The sequence below is a fragment of the Aedes albopictus genome, chromosome 3 (assembly GCF_035046485.1).
Source record: "Aedes albopictus strain Foshan chromosome 3, AalbF5, whole genome shotgun sequence".
Classification (NCBI taxonomy): Eukaryota; Metazoa; Arthropoda; class Insecta; order Diptera; family Culicidae; genus Aedes; species Aedes albopictus.
Window position 1 is genome coordinate 274,173,972 of NC_085138.1, and position 19,474 is coordinate 274,193,445.

The window sequence follows — 19,474 nt, forward strand, 5'->3', positions numbered from 1 at the left end:
AATTAATGGAATAAAACTTATGCCATTATCACGAAAATTTCGCCATTCCGCCCCACCGTGCAGCCCTTGAATGCTATAAAGTGGAGTTCCGCCGTGGATTTATGTTTTTATTTCACTTGGATTGTTGTTACGCCCCCGTTGCCGGACCCCGTTGATGAACCTGAGATGCTGATCGAGCACTAATGGCAATGATATTATCATTATCGTGAAATGCAAACGATGCAAATTAATCAAATTCGTGCACAGAACAAACTTTTTTCTTAAAACAAAAAGCATCACTAGTACTGCACCGCACTTCTCACGACCACTGCAGGCACTATGTTACTACCTACCGTTGCATCACTTCCATCTCGGCTCCCATACTTCTTCACTGCATCACTGTGCATGGTAATGACTGCTTACGTATGAATTTAGCGCCTTGCAAATAAATTATTCATCAATTACCGAAATAAACTACAAAAATACATGGGCGTAATTCCGCAGTCGTCATTCGTGAGGAGTAAACACCAAGGCGTAACAACAACAACGTAAACAAAACGGGACAATTCCACGGCGAATTTCCAGACTGTCATTTTTATGGGCGAAATCTATCATGGGCGAAATTACACTTCAAAAGTAAATAGGGTGTAATTTACTTTTCTCAATTTTACGGTTAAAATAATCAATCTATTCAAAATTTTTGTAGCAGGTAAATTCATGTACACAAATTGCCTTCAATATGAGCAAATAAAATAAAACAATATTGCAATGCTTTTGAAATGGGATTTGTTTTTTGTTGCGAAATGCTTGGTCGCAGTTTTCTCGGATCCATGATTTTGGAAATCCGCCTTTTTCACATGTTTGTCTAGAAATCCTTTGTTTTTGCTCAGTTTCCATTTATTGACTAATCCAAATTCCTGTGTGGTAGTGGTTTGTGCTCAGAATTCCCGTGTTAATCTATCTGTAAGAACTTTGTAAACATCTTTTGTTCTCACGTATATGGATAGGCTTACAGTAGGTTTCATGAGACTTTTTTGGACAACTCAATGGTGGGACAACTCATTGGCAACGGGTTGTCCCACTTTTAGCTAAAACGAGTAAGAAAAATAATCGATTTTTCGATTTCTGAGTAAGATTATCGCAGCCACTGGTGTACTAATTAGAACCAGGTAAGCGGTAAGTTAATCGCCGAGATGTATGTGTTGGAAGTTAGGTAGCGTCGAACCTTCAGGTACGAGTTTGGAGTGTTGGAGCGAGGTAGATTTGTTGGCGTAGGTATTAAAGAAAACAGTCAAATTGTATATACCTGGAATGAATAAAGAGTGCGACGGTTGCTGATTGAGGTATCAGTCGGCAGCCGTCTAGTTTGATGGAAGATGTCTAGCGTTTTATTTTCATTGTAATTTAGAAACAGGCATCGATGGAGCTAGCCTCGCTATGGCCTGCGTGGCCATGGTGGACTAGCCTCCAACAGTATGCAGCGCACGACCCATTAAATGTACTAATGAAGAACGTCCCAATTCTCTAATTACGTTACATAAAAATTGTCCTTTTTCAACCACTTTTTCCCTTGCAATCAAATTTTTTGCATTGTAGGTATCTCCAAAACATGTATCGGAATCATCACATTTTGCAGATATACCTAAAAATTTGACGTGATTTATGATCGCTCCCTTACCAGTTACAACGCACACGCTTAAAAAATGCTACATCAAAAGGTGTACAATATATTCACTATACTATACTATACTATACTCTTCGAGCTTAAAATAGATCTTCATAACCACTCCGTTGAATATGCAACTTAAATTTACTACATATACTGTTGGGCTACAGTTGAAAATGGTTTTCGCTACAACTTTGTCAATCTAAAACAATACGAGTTAAATTCACAGCTCAGGTGAATTATTTTAGGGTCCCCGATAAGTGTTCGTGGAAAATGGGAACGTAGGAATGAGAAGTAGGGTATTGGTTCCCTTATTAAGCATGTGGCTCCCATTTTCATCCTACGAAAAACAAAGGAATGAAGCACTGTTTGTTTTGTTTCTTATTTTTGTATTTTTTGTTAGAAGTGAGCACGCATGAAAACAAAAAGAACGGAATCAATCGGTGCCGTAATCGCTTGTTTTCGAATAGGATGAAATTGGGAGCGTGAGATTACTGATGGAACACAAACCCTATTTATTTTGTGGTAAATATCTCGCAAACTTTTTCAAATATTTCTGAAATGGCTTGAAATATACAAACCAAATTCAATAGCGTTCAACTACAACCTATTCCCTATCAAATAAAACATGTTGCGGCTCAATCGATAGGAAAAACTTTTTTCGGAGTTGATGCGATTAAATTTTTATATATTTTCCCATACAACGTTGACCCATACTACTGTATATTTACAACTCAGGGATCAGAAATGTGTAATTGGATGAGATCGCTTTAGTTTTGTCAAGACTTTACAGATATTTATCGCTTCTATTGATTTGGTTCACTTTTGTAGTTCCAGCGAAGCACCTGGTCTGAGCATATACTCTTGCTAACCGTTCATCAGGTTATAAAAAACCCTAATTAATCCACCTAGCGGTGATGGTGCCTTTCTCGTGCCATAAAGTATCCTTTCAACAAAACACAAGTGATAAATGAAGTCCACTCAATATGGATATATTTTATATGAGCATGATCGAAATTCCAATTGTGGATTTTTTAAAATTCCGAATATCTTCCGCAACTATCCAAGGAGAACCATTTTACTTGGTTTCAGAGAATAAATTCTAGAAAACAATCGCCGTATTTAATATTGAGGCATCATATAGATATTCAAGTAATCATTTTTGAAATCTTGACATATTTTCCATGCAAAATATACACAGCAGATAAATTTGTAATATCCTCTGACGTAATTTTTGGCATTTCCGAACGTAATTTTACCTGTTTATATCCCTTTCGTGACGAACCAGCACAATTGTGCTGTTGAGCAATAACAGTTTTGTGTAATATTTTCAACTGTTTAGTCTTTGGTTTACCTGATGTAAATTGTTTTGATAATTGAGCCATTACTTATACTTGCATGCGTGCAAACAAACTTTTGTTTATGTTGTATGTGAAATTGGCCACAACAAGTGAGTAAAAATTGTAAAACATGAAAAAGTTTTATCTGTCGCAAATTTTTAATTTTCGATTTATCTAGGTGGACAAAGCTACGAATCGAAAGACAAGGAGTAGTTCTAGCGAATGCCAAAGAAAAAATGTTGATGTGTTAAAAGGTCTGAGAGTTCTGGAGAGCCAAATTTGAGCAATTTGTATGGAAATTTCACTTTTTTGAGCTCCGTCACGAAAGGGATATCGTCGGTTTCCAACAATTATCACACTCATCATGTTCACCCTGTTTAGCACCGGAAAATGTCAACCAACCCCCCCGTAACTTGACAGATAGCTCAGTTTCGCGTACCTACTTGCAAATCGCAGATGTCGCTACTGTTCGTAAACAACGGGTCCATCCTTCACTGACGCAACCATTTTTGTCCATGCGAAAACATCTTTTTGTTTCGTGGTGAGTGGAAGCCAACAAGAGGCTAGCGTTTCGTATCAAAAGGACGTATTCAACAGAAGCGCAAAAACAAATGTTCATTAAATTGAAATTATTTTGATTTTTCTTTTTGTTGTTCTAAGAAATGTAATAAAAGCACATGTTTAAACGGTCTTGCATATAATAGGAGGCAATCAGTGAAGTACTAGATTGAAAGTAGTGAGCTGGATTTTAGTATGGTGAGATGATCAATTCTTCATTTCTGCAATGAAATGGAGCAAACAGCGTGGGTTATATGATTTCTTGACTAATTTGATGCTATTTGAGCAAAAGTTTGGGTAACTGTGATGTTATATTATTTATTTCTTGCAACTTCAACAACACAGTTACCCAAACTTTTGCTCAAACTGCATAAAATTGGACATGAAATCATATAACCCACGCTGTTTGCTCCATTTCATTGCAGAAATGGAGAATTGATCATCTCACCATACTAAAATTCAGCTCACTACTTTCAATCTAGTACTTCACTGATTGCCTCCTATTGGTGACTGCGCATACTAGACCAAAACGAAGATCAAACTCGAGAAAAACATCTGCAAATGATTATTTTTAACTTCCGTTTTGGCTTTGCCACCAGATATGTAGCTGTAAAATGTTAGCATAAGTAACCTAATTTATTACTTGCTGGTGCTTAATAACCGCACTAGAAGAAAACATGAGTTTCTTATTAATTTTATGTTCGCTTCTAGTAAACAAATTCATCATGCCGCACTTAATTTGCATTTATCTACCACAAAAAAGCGCAAACAACAAATTAAGGCTTTAGTTTAATGTTTTAATATTTTTTGTGCGGTTTGTTATTGTCGGTTTTCGTCCTTTTCAAAAGTAGCGCTTGCCGATTTGAATCTGACAGTACCACCCGGACCAAAATTTTTAGGTACGCTGACGTTGTTCGGCAGCTGTCAAGAAGCTCCCGGGTTGATGTCAACGAACCTGTTCCAGAAGATAGGGTAGTGGAGGTAATTTGGCCCACCCTGGGTTTTTATTACATTTGGTCGCCGTTCAGTCAGACCGGACCATCTGTTTTTCAATGATTTTGGGAAAATGTCCTCCAAGCACTTAAGGGATATCGAATCGAGCGCATTATTTTCTGAAAAACTGCAGTTCTTCAATGTAATGACCCATCTGCATCAAAGAAACGTCGAAAAGATCAGAGTTATCGAATTCCTTCGCTTATCTTTACCTGCCCAAAAAATCGCGTAGTCCACTCTGACTTAACGCCGACCATTTATCATAATTATCTCTACCAAATCTTGGCAACTGATTATTGGAAGTTCCAATAATCATTTGCCAAGATTTGGTAGAGATTATATGATAAATGTAATAAAAACCCAGGGTGGGCCAAAACACATACCCAGGCCAAAATACCTCCACTACCCTACTCGCTTATTTTCGAATAGGATGAATATGGGAGCGTAAGATTACTAATGATGGAACACACATCCTATATGAATTGTCTGTCGGTTTCATTCTAGCGATTGCTAGAACGCGACTTAAGAGTGTACCATCAAACTCGGTGAAATAGCTAAACGGCGGCGGCTAATTTGCTCGAAGGGATGACACTCTGATCTTTTGAGCTTAATCATTTTTGAATCTTTTCGGAATCTTTTTGAATCTCTCTGAATCAGTCAAATTTCGACCAAAGAATTTGAGATAACTTTTGCTTCAGTGTTTTGAGCGTGATCTGTCAAAAACTATCCCGCCAAAACAATCGCCGCGTTTGTTTTTTTTTTCTCGTGAAAAAAAGTGGTCAGCAACGGTGTTCGTGTTATTCGGCGATTTTGGGAAAACCTGGGAAACCTGGGATCCGGAAAGCTTGCTCAAAAGCAGAATCTGGTGGGAGAGTGCTAGGAATCGCTGTACAGGAGGTATACAATCCCCTCGGCATCGGTCGTTCATTGCTTTCAGGTATGTTGAACATTTTACTGCCGTAAATGTTTTAAAATCGAGTTGGTTATTACTCTTCTTGTTTACAGGAAAGCCGTCAGCAAATAAGGTGTTGCTTGTAAGCATCTGTAGATGACCACTGTCAACAACAGTCGGTTGGAACTGCCCAAAGCCCTGTTCTGATGAAATTCTAATCCAATCCATAATCTCCAGAAAATATCCCTAGTTATGTGTTGTCAAATTTTTCGTCGGCTGCAACAGAATCAGTGGGAGCAGGTAACGATTCAGGATCCGGTGTTCCAGGAAATCAGGGGCATATCACCAGCGATTTTGACTTTTCCCAACCGTGTGCAACCAAGCTGCACAATATGATCAATAGTGATCAATAAGCTAAAAACTTCAATCAGGATTCTGGTTAACAAAACCACACAACTGCCCAAGTAAGTGCTATTAAATTTTTATTCCTATCAGTTTTAACCCTTTATAAGGCAGTGGCAACTATATTGCCACCTACTGTTTGTTTTTTTTTTGTTTTACATATAACAATTTATTTCGAACTTCTTTTTTGGTTTACGCAAAATTGGGATTACTAACAACGCCTGGTATTTTTGACGTAAACTACGTCTAAGGGGAAGGTACGGTACTGTACCACGGTACCGGGTGCAAAATGAAAATCTAAAATTTTGCGACCGTCACGAAATTGCATCAGATTTCAAACGCTAATAACTCAAAAAGTAATCGATGGATTTTCCGGATTATAGCTCGAATCGATGGGAAAACTGCACAACAATTTTCTACAATACACAAAAGTTACTATTTTCAATTCTAAACTATTGAAAATTTGGAAATAGTGAACCCATGTTTTAATTTTATCCAGCCAATCACGTGCAAGCACAAGTTTGAGGAAGAAACGGGCAGTATAAAAGATTACTGCTTCTTCTCATCTTCCATCAGTCCTCTTCGACTACTCGATGGGAACGCATCGGCAGAGCGCTGCCGTGCCGGTCTGAGTTAGTATTCTTCCGAGCGTCGACCGCGGTGGAGTGGGAGAGAGCATTTTCATTTCGCTCACCCATTCTGCTTCACACTACCGAGCGCGTTGGACGTGCCGTCGGTCGGCAACCAAGCAGCAGCGGCGGTGGTGACTCAATCGCATTTACCCAGTGCGGTACCGCATGAAGCGTATTTTCCCAGTGCGGTAGCAGAAGCGGGGTGGCTGATTTGCATTCTCTCAGTGTGGTAGCGGATGAGCACGGCAGCAACGGAATGGAAATTTCAACATCGGATTCAACACCATCGCTGAAGGAAGAAATCCCTCCTGAAAGTGGAATATATTTTGGTGTTGGGAATCAAATTTAAACAGCCCTTTTGAGGGCTACAATTTTAAATTTCTGCACAAGAGTTCATTCAGAATTATCCTAGAAAGTAACCGACATATTAAAACCAACTACAGCGAAAGCGCTGCCGAGCGCGGTGGACGCACCAACAGCAACCGAGTAGCAGCGGCGATGGTGGCTCATGCACATTTCCCCAGTGCGGTAGCGGATAGGCATGACACAGCAACTGGGAATTTTCATCTGAGAGAATTTAATAGCTTGATGTCGAATCAATGCTGAATTCATTGTTCTGTGTGCAAACATGAAATTTGTCCAACTTAGAAAAATTTGCTGGTTTGCTGGAAAGTGAAAATTGTTAACCAGCGTTGCCAAATTTCAATAAGAATTTTCGAATTTCAAATATTAGTAATCTTTAGTAATTTTGACCGAAAATACATGGAATTTGTAGTATATGCAGTGATTCTTTACTATATATTATAATATTGGTTAATCCTATGTCTACTGTTCAGAACAATAATAATCATTTTAAATTATTTTGAATATTCCGCAAAAATAAAAGATAACAGATAAATTTGTATGGCATCATTGATTTTGACTCCCCTCGTATCTAACCAATCACGTTCAAGAGGGGAAACCATACCTTTGTGCAGTATAAAAGCAAACTGCTTCTTCTCATCTTCGCTCTTTATTCTTTGACCCATCGATGCAGAAGCATCGCCGGACGGAAAGCGGAGCTCAGTTTGCTTTGGTCGCCGAGTCGAACGGTTGTCCCGCGCACCGGACAGTAGGCCCGGTTCATCGACGATGGCTCATTCAAAATCTTCCAGTGCGGCTGCGGATGGGTACGGCAGCACGCGGAACAGTAAACAGATTTGGTTTTGCGAAATCAAATTTAAACAGCCCTTATCGGGGCTACAATTTAGAATTTTCTGCTGGAGTTAAAACCGAATTCTCGCGGCAGACGCTTTGCCAGCAACGTAGGAGCAGCGGGGTGGCTGATTCGCATTCTCTCAGTGTGGTAGCGGATGAGCACGGCAGCAACGGAATGGAAATTTCAACATCGGATCCAACACCTTCGCCGAAGGGATTTCTTCCTTCTGAAACTGGAAAATATTTTGGTGTTGCGAAATTAAATTTAAACAGCCCTTTTGAGAGCTACAATTTCAAATTTCTGCATAAGAGTTCATTCACAATTATCCTAGAAAGTAAGAGACAGACATTATCCTAGACAAGTAAGTGCCGACATATTAAAACCAACTTCAGCCAAACCGCTGCCGAGCGCGGTAGACGCACCGCCGGCAACCAAGTAGCAGCGGCGATGGTGGCTCATTCGCATTTCCCCTGAGATTTCATCGGAGAGATTTTAACCCACCAGGGTGCGATGACGTCACGATTTCGATTCCCGCATCTTGTACCAATGTTTAGGGAACCCAAATGCATTGTCAATGGGGGAACTCATTTGATGTTGGCTGCAAACAATCCTATTGAGTGGGAATAGGGATGTCACCTGCGTGTTTTAACCGCTTGACCCATCGACGCAGAAGCATAGCCGGGAAGCGGAGTTCAGTTTGCTAACCGCCGGGTCATCGGCGGTGGCTCATTCGAAATCTCCCAGTGCGGTTGCGGATGGGTACAGCAGCACGCGGAAAAATTTTCATCATTGGATGCAGCACCATCATCGAAGGAAGAAATCCCTCCTTACTGTTGAACAGATTTGGTTTTGCGAAATCAAATTTAAACAGCCCTTCTCACGGCTACAATTCTGAATTTTCTGCTAGAGTTAAAACCGAATTCTCGCGGCAAACGCACCGCCAGAAACGTAGCAGTAACGGGGTGGCCCATTCGCATTCTCTCATAGCGAGCGGTTGGTCATGTCAACTGGGAAGAATCTTCTTCTTCGGAGCTAACCCGGGCGGCAAACGATTAAAATTAAATGGGAATTTATTTGAAAACTGAGTGAAATTTCTTCTACTATTTGCTGGTTTGCCTAAAAATGAAAATTGTTAACCAGTGTTGATAAATTTGAATAAGATCTCTGCAATTACAAAATTACAAAATATTTAATATCTGTAATTACCAGTAATTTTTGCCGAAAATTCTTAAAATGTGTATTACATACAGTTATTTACTAAATATTATAGTATTCGGTAATATTAAGCCTACCCGTCTCAGGGGCCGTCTGGAAAAGGCTAATAATTAATATTGAAGAACAAAAGGCTAATAATTAATATTGAAGAACAATTTAGGTTAGGAATGCATTTTTCCTGAAATTTCAATAATTTGCTAATGAAAAACAGAAATGAGTTACGTTTAAGAATGTAATCGCTCATAGAACAACAAAGAAGAGGAAGAAAAGTAATCACCGAATGAAGACAACCATGGTATACACCTACCGAGCTGTCCGCCAAAAGTTCTACAAACTTAAAGTAGGGAATCGCGCCACTTGGGCGGTGGTTTCTATATTCGTCTGTTTTCCACTATAACTCAGTCAAATTTGAACCAATTGACACAACTTTTGGGATGTCGTGAGATAGGTATAGTATCTACCCGTGTACAACATTTCAAGTCAATTGGTTCAAAATGGACTGAGTTCTAGTAGAGAACAGACGAATATAGAAGCCTCCGCCCAAGTGGCGCGATACCCTAGCTTCCGATCTAGCCAAACCACAAACCTCGAAGTTGGTCTAAACAAATTGTATGATTTGTTCGACAAAACAGTAAACAGAAGTCCGTTATCAATCATAATAAACTGTTTTACGTAGTTTACGTCATTCGGTTGTGTCTTGCACACACCCCTCTGATTTTTTTTTGGTACTAAACAAAGCTTAAACAACAACTTGGGAGCCATTTGTAGTTTTTAAAAGGGGCCAAATTTGACCGCGTGAAGAAAGTTAGCTCAAACTTATTGTAAAACTACAGATTTGGTAAATATTTTAAGAAATAATCAAATTATGGGTTGATATGAGCTGAACTACACAGTTTATATTATGGGTTAAGCCCGAATCCACTCTAAAATCTCTTTTCCGGCTTTTTGTGGAAGTCAAAAGAAGAAAAGTACCCTAAACTGGCAGTGGCAAGATTATTGCCACCAGCGCTGGTGGCCTAAAAGGGCAGTGGCAACTATATTGCCACCTCAAAAAAACCTTTTTGAGCTAAACGGGCAGTGGCAACTATATTGCCACCTCGATTTTTCAAACAAAAATTGTTTTGTACATGTTATCATGTATATAATTATTTCCATAGTAATATGCGTTGACAACTCTTCTAGTTTTTTCGACCTTATAAGGCCGGAACAAATCTCATTTTCTTCTTTTGTCACAGTGCTCGTTGACTTGTCAAGGGGGGGGGGGGGGGGATGATAAATAATAAATGCTTTTGATGAAAAAATACCCAAACAATTAGGCAAAATCATTAAACTCATCGGATTTGTTAAGGAATTTTCTGAGCGACTCTAATTTTACCCTTAAATTTTTAAATTTCTTGTAAAATTTATTTGTGTCCCCCCTCAAAATGTTGAATTCCAACCAAAATTTTCCGAGGGGGCGGTGACATAATAGAAAATCGAAATTTGTGTCAGCCTAAAGGGGTAAAACCAGCATTTTCTGTACCTTAATTTTGCCCTTGTTCTACATTTCATTCATGCCGCTCTCCATCCTCGGTTGGCCAGATCACGTTCAACATGATTTGCTATTTTTTTTTCACTTCATTCCACGTCTTTTTGTACCAACCGGATCTGAAGCATACACCTATTTTGCAGGGTTATTGCCCGACATTTTGCAACAAGCCCTAAACATCGTATCTTTCCGGCTTTGGTGATCTCAGCAGTTCTCATATTCTAAATATTTAATACTCTTATTACTTTCTTGTACTTTTTTCTACACTTGATTCGGTGTCCGTCCAATTTTCCAGATATTAACTTTAATGCGATACAAACAGGTGGCTCATCTGGGCGATGAATTCAACTGCGATACTACCCTTATCAACTCCTTTGCTTTGAGCTGGTGGATGACATCCTTCCCTTAGTGTGGAAGTTAATTTATTGCGGTCTGTTATTACTGGAGCTCGATTTGAATAGGTCGTATGTGCTTTTGTCGATATAAATTCGATCAGTTGGATTGGCTTATAGCGAAAACCATTGAAATTTTAAAGATTTTGATACATACAGCCTATTCCTCATAAGACAGGCTTTCCATTCCATCAACAAAAGTCACCAAAATATCATCCTACAGTAAATAAACTGATCGAATTTTATATCGACAAAAGCACATACGACCTATTCAAATCGAGCTCCAGATTAGTTAGTTTTTTAACTTATTGTTATTTCACATTTTTATAGTGTCTTTGAATAAATTGTACTGCTTGGGGGGGGGGGTGGGGAGGTTGTTTCGATGGGTATTTAAAAACATCCGAAAGTCACATTCAGAGGGGGAGTTCTCTGGCCAAGACTGTAATGACAACTTGTCGTTGAAAAGGTTCACCATGTCCTCTCAAATTGTTAGGTGAAACAAAATTCATCATTTGTTTTATAGTCCATAACATATATCGTAAGGCCGTCATTCACCGTTCGTTTCATACGATTTATGTTCAAGCGGTGAATGGAGCATGAGCGGTGAATGACGACCTCACGGTACTTGAAAGTAATAATAATTTGTCACTGAAAAGGCTCACCATGTCCTCTCAAGTTGTTAGGTGATACTTTTACTTTAAGAAACAGTTCACTTCTGGAAGTAACTGGTCGCAATCCATAAGTAGGATACCATAGAGTGCCCTCATTTCGTGCGGGTCCAAATTTTGCTAACTGATAATATTTAATTTAATCTAATTCAATTTTACTTTATTTAGCTATAACTGTGTTTACATAAAGTGAAATTTGGACAATTCAATAATAATTATCATTTTCACAAATGTGATCCCTAAAAGTTATGAGTTAGCGAAATTGAACCCGCACGAATTAAGGCCACCACACGGTGCCATACAACAGTTCATGCATACGGGTAAGTACATCTATGTAATTAAATAAAGGTATTCATTCTAATAGGTAAATATACTACTTTATGTTATGACATGTGGTAAGTCAAGACAATCTTATTCCTCTGAAATTGTTTAGTGACGCAGATGAATTATCTTTGTAGTGTTTCTTAGTAAGCAGATCTAGTCATGAAGAAGGTTTACCAAGTCCTCCGAAGCTGTTTGGTGACGCATAATACGTTAACCTTGAGAAACATCAATTTTCTTAGTGAGTAGTTCTAGTCGTGAAGAAGGTTCACCAAGTCCTCTGAAGCTGTTTGGTGACGCACAATACATATACTTTGAAAATCAGATCAAATATCTTTGTATTTTTTCTTAGAAGCTCTAGTTTTGAAGAAGATTCACCAAGTCCTCCGAAGCTGTTTGGTGACGCACAATACGTATACTTTGAGAAACAGATCAATTTTCTTAGTAAGTAGTTCTAGTCGTGAAGAAGGTTCACCAAGTCCTCCGAAGCTGTTTGGTGACGCATAATTTGTTATCCTTGAGAAACAGATCAATTTTCTTAGTAAGTAGTTCTAGTCGTGAAGAAGGTTCACCAAGTCCTCTGAAGCTGTTTGGTGACGCACAATACATATACTTTGAAAACCAGATCAAATATCTTTGTAATTTTCCTTAGAAGTTCTAGTTGTGAAGAAGATTCACCAAGTCCTCCGAAGCTGTTTGGTGACGCATAATACGTTAACCTTGAGAAACAGATCAATTTTCTTAGTAAGTAGTTCTAGTCGCGAAGAAGGTTCACCAAGTCCTCCGAAGCTGTTTGGTGACGCATAATATGTTAACCTTGAGAAACATCAATTTTCTTAGTAAGTAGTTCTAGTCGCGAAGAAGGTTCACCAAGTCCTCCGAAGCTGTTTGGTGACGCATAATATGTTAACCTTGAGAAACATCAATTTTCTTAGTAAGTAGTTCTAGTCGTGAAGAAGGTTCACCAAGTCCTCCGAAGCTGTTTGGTGACGCATAATATGTTAACCTTGAGAAACATCAATTTTCTTAGTAAGTAGTTCTAGTCGCGAAGAAGGTTCACCAAGTCCTCCGAAGCTGTTTGGTGACGCATAATATGTTAACCTTGAGAAACATCAATTTTCTTAGTAAGTAGTTCTAGTCGTGAAGAAGGTTCACCAAGTCCTCCGAAGCTGTTTGGTGACGCATAATATGTTAACCTTGAGAAACAGATCAATTTTCTTAGTAAGTAGTTCTAGTCGTGAAGAAGGTTCACCAAGTCCTCCGAAGCTGTTTGGTGACGCATAATATGTTAACCTTGAGAAACAGATCAATTTTCTTAGTAAGTAGTTCTAGTCGTGAAGAAGGTTCACCAAGTAGTTCTAGTCGCGAAGAAGGTTCACCAAGTCCTCCGAAGCTGTTTGGTGACGCGTAATACGTTAACCTTGAGAAACAGATCAATTTTCTTAGTAAGCAGTTCTAGTCGTGAAGAAGGTTCACCAAGTCCTCCGAAGCTGTTTGGTGACGCATAATATGTTAACCTTGAGAAACAGATCAATTTTCTTAGTAAGTAGTTCTAGTCGTGAAGAAGGTTCACCAAGTCCTCCGAAGCTGTTTGGTGACGCATAATATGTTAACCTTGAGAAACAGATCAATTTTCTTAGTGAGTAGTTCTAGTCGTGAAGAAGGTTCAGCAAGTCCTCCGAAGCTGTTTGGTGACGCATAATACCTTGAGAAAAAGATCAATTTTCTTAGGAAGTAGTTCTAGTCGTGAAGAAGGTTCACCAAGTCCTCCGAAGCTGTTTGGTGACGCATAATACGTTAACCTTGAGAAACAGATCAATTTTCTTAGTAAGTAGTTCTAGTCGTGAAGAAGGTTCACCAAGTAGTTCTAGTCGCGAAGAAGGTTCACCAAGTCCTCCGAAGCTGCTTGGTGACGCATAATACGTTAACCTTGAGAAACAGATCAATTTTCTTAGTAAGCAGTCCTAGTCGTGAAGAAGGTTCACCAAGTCCTCCGAAGCTGTTTGGTGACGCATAATATGTTAACCTTGAGAAACAGATTAATTTTCTTAGTAAGTAGTTCTAGTCGTGAAGAAGGTTCAGCAAGTCCTCCGAAGCTGTTTGGTGGCGCATAATACGTTAACCTTGAGAAACAGATCAAATTTCTTAGTAAGCAGTTCTAGTCGTGAAGAAGGTTCACCAAGTCCTCCGAAGCTGTTTGGTGACGCATAATACGTTAACCTTGAGAAACAGATCAATTTTCTTAGGAAATAGTTCTAGTCGTGAAGAAGGTTCAGCAAGTCCTCCGAAGCTGTTTGGTGACGCATAATATGTTAACCTTGAGAAACAGATTAATTTTCTTAGTAAGTAGTTCTAGTCGTGAAGAAGGTTCACCAAGTAGTTCTAGTCGCGAAGAAGGTTCACCAAGTCCTCCGAAGCTGCTTGGTGACGCATAATACGTTAACCTTGAGAAACAGATCAATTTTCTTAGTAAGTAGTTCTAGTCGTGAAGAAGGTTCAGCAAGTCCTCCGAAGCTGTTTGGTGACGCATAATACCTTGAGAAAAAGATCAATTTTCTTAGGAAGTAGTTCTAGTCGTGAAGAAGGTTCACCAAGTCCTCCGAAGCTGTTTGGTGACGCATAATACGTTAACCTTGAGAAACAGATCAATTTTCTTAGGAAGTAGTTCTAGTCGTGAAGAAGGTTCAGCAAGTCCTCCGAAGCTGTTTGGTGACGCATAATATGTTAACCTTGAGAAACAGATTAATTTTCTTAGTAAGTAGTTCTAGTCGTGAAGAAGGTTCACCAAGTAGTTCTAGTCGCGAAGAAGGTTCACCAAGTCCTCCGAAGCTGCTTGGTGACGCATAATACGTTAACCTTGAGAAACAGATCAATTTTCTTAGTAAGTAGTTCTAGTCGTGAAGAAGGTTCACCAAGTAGTTCTAGTCGCGAAGAAGGTTCACCAAGTCCTCCGAAGCTGCTTGGTGACGCATAATACGTTAACCTTGAGAAACAGATCAATTTTCTTAGTAAGCAGTTCTAGTCGTGAAGAAGGTTCACCAAGTCCTCCGAAGCTGTTTGGTGACGCATAATACGTTAACCTTGAGAAACAGATCAATTTTCTTAGGAAGTAGTTCTAGTCGTGAAGAAGGTTCAGCAAGTCCTCCGAAGCTGTTTGGTGACGCATAATATGTTAACCTTGAGAAACAGATTAATTTTCTTAGTAAGTAGTTCTAGTCGTGAAGAAGGTTCACCAAGTAGTTCTAGTCGCGAAGAAGGTTCACCAAGTCCTCCGAAGCTGCTTGGTGACGCATAATACGTTAACCTTGAGAAACAGATCAATTTTCTTAGTAAGTAGTTCTAGTCGTGAAGAAGGTTCACCAAGTAGTTCTAGTCGCGAAGAAGGTTCACCAAGTCCTCCGAAGCTGCTTGGTGACGCATAATACGTTAACCTTGAGAAACAGATCAATTTTCTTAGTAAGTAGTTAGTCGTGAAGAAGGTTCACCAAGTAGTTCTAGTCGCGAAGAAGGTTCACCAAGTCCTCCGAAGCTGCTTGGTGACGCATAATACGTTAACCTTGAGAAACAGATCAATTTTCTTAGGAAGTAGTTCTAGTCGTGAAGAAGGTTCAGCAAGTCCTCCGAAACTGTTTGGTGACGCATAATACGTTAACCTTGAGAAACAGATCAATTTTCTTATTAAGCAGTTCTAGTCGTGAAGAAGGTTCACCAAGTCCTCCGAAGCTGTTTGGTGACGCATAATACCTTGAGAAACAGATCAATTTTCTTAGGAAGTAGTTCTAGTCGTGAAGAAGGTTCACCAAGTCCTCTGAAGCTGTTTGGTGATGCACAATACATATACTTTGAAAACCGGATCAAATATCTTTGTAATTTTTCTTAGAAGTTCTAGTCGTGAAGAAGGTTCACCAAGTCCTCCGAAGCTGTTTGGTGACGCACAATACATATACTTTGAAAACCAGATCCATTTTGTCACTTTTTCAGTAAGTACATAGTTCTAGTCGTGAAGAAGATTCATCAAGTCCTTTGAAGCTGTTTCTTGATGCACAATACGTATTAACAGATCGATTTTCTTTGTATGTATTTTTTCCAGTAATTAGATCTAGTCGATTGGAAAGTTCACCAATTCCTATGAAATTGTCGTACAATACATCTACTCCAGAAATAAATCATTTCTATTTGAAGTATTGCTTCTTATAATCAGAACTTGTCGATAAGAAGGTTCAACAAGTCCTTCAAAGTGAATTGATGACAATCAGGCTTATTCTGCGCGGCGTGTGAGGTGAGACGAGTCGAATGAGGTGACAAAAGTCGACTCGCCCCATTTGATTTACATTAGTCGTCTCACGTCACGTGAGACGAAACCGTCCGTCTCACCTCACACGCCGCGCAGAATAAGCCTGAATACATCTACTACCCATCTACTTTAGAAACAGATTCATACAGGGTAGAAGCTTCAGTTTTGACCAGTCCGGAGTTTTGGCCATAGTGCGGTATTGAGCCTGTTGGGATCTAAATCGGCGTGAATTTATTTTTTACTAGTAGATCCTAATACAATATGATGATTACAGCCGTGAAAACCACACATTTTGATTAAAAACTGGAAGAAAAAAATAATTTTCCTTAAAAAATCTGCTCCCATACATCTATTTTGGCCATGGTGCTTCTAATTTGGCCACTCCCATAAGAAATACACGTGATTGGCCAAAATAGAAACCAAACTTAAGAATATGGCCAAAACTGCGGCAGAGCTTCTATTTTGGCCAGTGCCACTTTTAATACAAAAATCAAGTATTGGCATGATTTCTGCATTTTTCCTTCAAAATATAGATTGAAACCTTTCTTTTGACACATTGGTTGTTTTCATAGGATTATTGGTTATTTTTATAAAAATGATTTCCCTTTGACTGGCCAAAACCGGTGCCCGCACCCTACTTCAAAAATAGATCAATAATTTAATTATTCCCCTTGGAGAAGTGCATGGGATATTCGGTCCCGCACAAAATAGAAGAAACGGTTCTGTCTTGTGAAGCTTGTTGACGATGCACTTAGTAAACCTACTAAAATAGATCAAATTCTCTTTGGAGTTATTCCAGTCCGCTAAACGGGCAACTACATTGCCACCTTGACTTTGGGTTTCTTTCAAACAAGAATGGATTCATACATTTGATTAAATATATCAGAATTTTCATATGAGTGTACAGCCCGGCTTTTTTTTGTCAAGCTGGCAGAAAGTGTTGGGCTGATCACATCGCAAGGATGCCGAAATACCTACAAGCGAATATAACTTCCAGTAGATATACATGGAAGGCCGCAAAGATGTTTGTTGATTGTTTTTGAAAGCGCTTCGTAGTTGGAGATCGGTAGAAATTAACCCAGTACTAGTGATTCTAGTAAATCATGCCCTTCCGACATTTCCATTTGTCATTAATTAAACCAACTAAACCCACTAAGTGAAAAGTCCAGAGCACGCCTTGAGGCCTTTGTAGCGATCGAGATTGATGGGAGTTCTGTGACATTTTTTGTTAAAATTATTTTTAATACCTAAGTCATTTTATATCATACTCGCTCGCTTTATTCCTTTATCATATTTTGGTGCTAGCAGTTTCTAAGGATTACCTATGTTCGCGATGACTCCTCACAGGAACAAACCTCCCACCAGCCGCAGTTCAGATCAATTGGAATGCCCATGTTGATTAAACCGTTGCGATATGGAAGCCTTTTTGCGGGGATGGTTCAGCTGCGACTATTCCCATCAAGGTTTCTACGGTTCGTTAGAGCACTAATGCTTCAGTCATTCGTGATTCGGGGCTTCTTGTTATCACGAGCGGTAATCACCTGTCAATTCCAGGACTTCAGCAGACAGATAATCTGAATATTATTCCATCACTGCAACCAAACAGACGGGAATACCGTCACCAATACGTTCATCATAGTTGCTTTTCATGAGCAGACGGTGAGTCCGACCGACTGGAAACCATTTCGGCATTTTCCTTGTGCTTGTTGGGGCCTGGTGGATTTGGCTGACGTACCTCCACAGGGTACTCCGGTACCCATCCGGTTCGGTTTGATTCGGGAGTTTCGGTATTGAGCCCGCTCTGCTGGTGGAGGCGGTGGAATCGATCGCGACGGACCTTCTTCTACTACGCGGATCCTTGTCGTCGCGTAGGTATACCTTTGGCATCGGCTACTCACGGTGCAGATTTAACGACGGCACATTAATCGGGCGCATTGCTGGGCTGAAATATAACAGATTTTGTTTTTAAAAAGATGGTTTATCAACGATAATTATAATAAGTAATACCTTTCAGTCCACCAAATGGAAAACAATTTTCTTTCCCATGGTCAGCAATCCGATCGGCTTCTTATACAAAATCAAAACAAACACTGGACGAAATGATCCAGTATTTTGTAAATGACTGACGGCCGCCTGTTTTTCTGTTAATCCCGCCGAATCACCTCGAATCTTTTCGAATCTTTTTGAATCTTTTGAAATGATTCCAAAAAGATTAGAGTGTCACACCCCCTGAATTTGCTGCATTGATTGTAATTTTTTCATCACTACGTGAGTGATGTACAGCTTAAATAATGTGGTATCTTAAGAATATTTTTGTAACAATATTACCTGGTTTATCACTCCTTTGGCATTAGGGTCAATTTGACCCAAACCGTACACCACGCCAGCGACTTGTTCCCAACGTGATGCAAAAGGAAGGTTAAGAGCTTAACAGATAAGTTTAATACGCGCTACCGAGGTACAAAGACCCACCTTAATATCTCCCTGATAACATAATTTTTCATATGACATGTTTACATTAATCGATAGCATTTTTAATTTTCTATCTTCTCAACCAATAAAACTTGAATTTTTACCAACTAATAAAATATTAAAATTAAAAACCGATTTCAGCCATTTCTAATGTAAGAATGCGAAAAGTTTTTCCGCAGATTTGCAGATCGAAATGGAGCAAAGTTGTAAAACTTGATGTGAAAATCTCTTTGCTTACTCGCAAAATTTATGATTTGTGCAAGAAGGGCCGTTTTAAGTGTAAGAATGCGTATTTTGTAGTCCAAATTCGCGAGTACTTTTGGGGCAAAATGCGCCGGCCTTCGCCGTAACTCCAAAACAGCCGCTGGCGTTTGAATTATGACTACAGTAACACAGAGACGAAAATCAGAACCTTTCAAATGTGCATTAATTGCGTTATTAGCTGCAGCACTAACGTCGAGTAAACGCCGTGATGCATGCAACACTCAAACCACGTTATTTCTTGGCGTGTTACATTTCGTGGCGCATTTTTCTTGTAACACGCCTACCCCGAAAAACTGAAAAACACATCTCGCGCTAATGATCGCGGTCACCAAGACAATCTTTGTTTGATATTTTGCTCGTATTTTATTTATACACGGAAAAATATTAAAACCCAAAAAATAAGTTTTAAAAACTCAAATTTGGCTAAACTGCTTTTAGTTTTAACTCAAAGTTGGGTTGTTTTCTCACTCGCCCCACCGCAATGTTGTCGAAAACAAAGAGAGATGCACCGACGCATCCGCTGCTCTTCCGTGGAAGAAGCCAAATTTGGGTTTTCTTGAGTTAACCCAAATTTGCGTCATTTGAGGCCTCCGTTGGGTGAAAATAACTTACCAGTGGGTTAATTTTTTTTGCCGCTCTCAAACGAGAACTACTCACTCA

The 19,474-nt window shown here is 39.3% G+C and overlaps 1 long non-coding RNA gene across 1 annotated transcript; it reads right to left on the bottom strand.

Annotated features, from left to right (window-relative positions):
• Nucleotides 1–17,513: 17,513 nt before the first annotated feature.
• LOC115257690 (uncharacterized) lies at nucleotides 17,514–18,296 on the bottom strand. The gene is made up of 2 exons (XR_003893291.2): nucleotides 18,086–18,296; nucleotides 17,514–18,020 (listed from the first exon to the last, which is right to left on the bottom strand). It is a non-coding gene; the product is annotated as an uncharacterized LOC115257690 (long non-coding RNA).
• Nucleotides 18,297–19,474: the final 1,178 nt, after the last annotated feature.